This window comes from Tupaia chinensis, unplaced genomic scaffold (genome assembly GCF_000334495.1).
Source record: "Tupaia chinensis unplaced genomic scaffold, TupChi_1.0 Scaffold000287_1, whole genome shotgun sequence".
Classification (NCBI taxonomy): Eukaryota; Metazoa; Chordata; class Mammalia; order Scandentia; family Tupaiidae; genus Tupaia; species Tupaia belangeri.
In genome coordinates, this window is record NW_006159771.1 from 684,901 (window position 1) to 688,422 (window position 3,522).

Genomic DNA, 3,522 nt, shown 5'->3' on the forward strand with positions numbered 1-3,522 from the left:
AGGCACGAGTGTGTGCATGCCCAAGATCCCAAGGGGAGAATGGAGGAGAAGGGATTGCGGCGTGGCCATCCCTCCTGGGGTAGGGGGTGACTTCTCGCTTTCTGTCTCTCTGTCTCTGTCTGTCTGGCGAGCGCACATGCCCTATAGCAAAAACCTATCAAAAAAAAAAAAAAAGAAAAAGAAAAACAACCTTCTAGTTCTATATTTGTCCCTTCTCATGACAACAGTGGGACAGGACGAGCAGCCACGTACGGGACGTGGAATCCGGTGGAGATGCTGGATGGAGGGGTGAGTCATGCCCTGCGCTGGACAGAGGAGAATGGCTCTGGGTTGTTCATGCTGCTCGGACGGCATACAATTAAAAACGGACACATCCTTTACATCTGGAATTTTCCATGCAATGTCAGCCAGCAGGTGACGTCGGTGACCGACTCCGTGGAAAGTGAAACTGTGGATGAGGCGGACACGGGGCTGCCGTAGTGAAGCCATCGCACCCAACACGAGGACGAGTGGGCGTGGCTGTGTCCCACTGACACTTCGCTGGGGATGTTGGAATCGGAATCTCGTGGCGTTGTCATGTGTCCTAACCGTTTAACGATGCGTCCACCACGCCTAGCTCCTAAACCACTGAGTCAGGCTTGGGGGGCGCTGAGCCAATAGACCCCTCCATGCCCACCTCAGGGTGGGCCCTCAGCCACGTGTCCCCCACCACCGCACCCCCGAGGGATCATCGTAGGACAGAATGTGAGCCATGGTGATGTCAGGTCCGGAGGAAGCGGGGAGGATAAACAGATGACAGCGAGGGCAACGGGTCAAAGCCCACATCATAGTCTGGACTCGCGCCCAGGGCTGACGCTGTCACTCCAAAAAGCTGCTTAAGCCTTCAGACCTTGCATAGGACTCTTTCCACCCCCTGGACTTGCATAGTTCCAGAAATACATGCGACCCCGTTTGCTAGAAAATGAATCCAGAGGGCTGATCCCATGGCTTGGTGGTGAGGGATGCAGATCTCACATGGCCGACTAAGCAGTTCAAATCCTGGCCCCTAAGGGCGCAGATCTCATATGGCCGACTAAGCAGTTCAAATCCTGGCCCCCATGGTTTGGAAAAAAACATCCTTGGGTGGGGGGCGGACATAGATGGTTAAGGCTCTTAACTCCCACATGGCCAAACCGCAGTTTGAGTCCCGGACCCTGGTGTGAAAATCACGCCAGGTGCATGTGCGTGCATGATCAAGATCCCAAGAGGAGAGTGGGACCAGCAGTTAGCGTAATGGCTATGTCACTGAACTCCCATGTAGTCAACTGCAGTTTGAGTCCCAGACCCGGTGGCTTAAGCTGACGCCGGGCGTGTGTGCGTGAGTGCCCAAGATCCCGAGAGGAGAATGGAGGAGAAGGGATTGTGGCCTGGCCATCCCCCCTGAGGGGTGATTTCTCGCTTTCTCTCTCTCTGTCTCTCTCGCTTGTAACAAGTGCATGCACCCTATAGCAAAAACCTTAAAGACAAACAAATACGTAAACAAAAAATGCTAGGAGCATGTGTGTGTGTGCCCCAAATCCCGGCAGGATGGAGAAATGGAGGAGAAGGGGGCGTGGTGTGACCATGCCCCACTGGGGGATAGATTGCTCCGGCTCCTTCTCTGTCTGTCTCTCTCTGGCAATAAAAACAAAAACAAAGTGAAACAAAACACAAAAATCAAAGGTGATGCCCGTTCAGGGTTGGCCTGGCAACGTCTGGACAGATGTCTTTGCAGAAGCTGCCACCGTCGTGTCAGGCTGAGTGGCCTTTGTGCAAGACTGTGGTCCTGGTGGCCGTGTGGCCGTCCCCGGCATCACCATCAGGCACCCTTCCATGACAGCCGCCCTCTCCACGGCCTTCTCAGCCGGGCTGGTTTGATGCTGTTTTCTCACCCATAACATGGGAACGCAGCATCTGTGCAGCTCACGGGGTGTGGTGGGGACCCGAACCGACAGCGTACAATGAAGCAGAGCCTGGAGTCCAGCTGCAAAGCACCCCTTCCCCACCTCTGCCCAGATCAAAGGTACAGGTTAAATTAAACCAGCTCCCGGGAACCAGCAGTTAACGTAATGGCTATGTCGCTGGACTCCCATGTAGTTGACCGTGGTTCATGTCCCAGACCCGGTGGCTTAAACTCACACACGGTGCATATGCGTGTGTGCCCCAAACTAAAACCGGCAGGTGCAAGAGCGTGCCTATAATTCCAAGAGGAGAATGGAGAAGGGATTGCTGCATGGCCATCCCCTGAAAGAATGATTTCTTGCTTTCTGTCTGTCTCTCTGTCTCTCTGGTGAGCACATGCACCCTATGGCAAAAACTTTTCCAAAAAAAGAAACAAGAAAAAAATTAAACCAGCGCCCTGCTGCATCTGTCCACATGCACGAGGTGAGAGATGACAGAGTGACAAGGACTCCACACAGTGGGTTTGGCACACAGGAACTCAATTGACTCAGCCGTGACAACACACAGTAGGTTGGCATCGGCTGGACCCCCTTCATTAAGATCAGCAATAGCCATGCTCAGATGGGGCTCAGTCCGGGCCAGGCGATGGGTGGACGGCCCTAAGCCTACCAGGCTGGTCTTCACCAGGGACAATGGGCCTGGAGCCCTGCAGGGAGGAGTCCACTCCAGGCCACCTCTCAATCCCAGGCATGACTGCACAGATGGCGCCCCAGGAAGTAAGGGCTGAACTGAAGTGCACTTCCTGAGTGACCTGGAGGGCAGCAGCCATAGGCTGGCTCCCGAGAGAGCCAGGGGACGGGGAGCAGGTGCGTCACGGGACAGACCTTTAGTTGAGGAGGTGAAAACATTCCAGACTGGATGATGGTGTTGGCTGGGGATACGCCAGCGCTTCATGCCACTCAACTGCACACTTGAAAATGGCTCAAGGATGGCCGGACAGTGGTGCAGCAGTGCCTGTGATGCTCTGTGAAGCAGAACTCACGTGAAGGTTGCTGGTTCAAGTCCCGGGGTTTCCCTGGGTGCACAGCACATGTGCTCACGATCCAGGGCTGGCCACAGGCAGGTGGACCACTGCATGGAGTCCCTTCTGGCTGCTAACCTTTAAAAAATGGCTAGTGTGGAGCTAGTGGTGGTATGGTGGTTGTGGCACTGGACTCCCACATGGCCGACTGTGGTTCAATTCCCGGACCTGGAGGCTTGCTTTCTCACTTTCTCTCTCTCGCTCTCTGGTGAACACATGTGCCCTACATCACAGTCTTAAAAATAAGAACTAAAATTAAATCATTCTTTAAAAAGAATTGTTAGTGTTATGTGACATACACAAGGGGTGCTGGAAAATGGATATTATCAAAAGCTATGCATGTATTTCAGACTTTTTTTTTTTTTCAACTTTTTGAAGTCCTTTTGTATTTTACTTTCTTTTTCTTTCTTTCTTTTTTTTTTTTTTTTAAAGAAAAAGGAAGACGTGCAGGAACAGCAGATGGCATAATGGTTATGTCTCTGGACTCCCATGTAGTCAACTGTGGTTCAAGTCCTGGACCC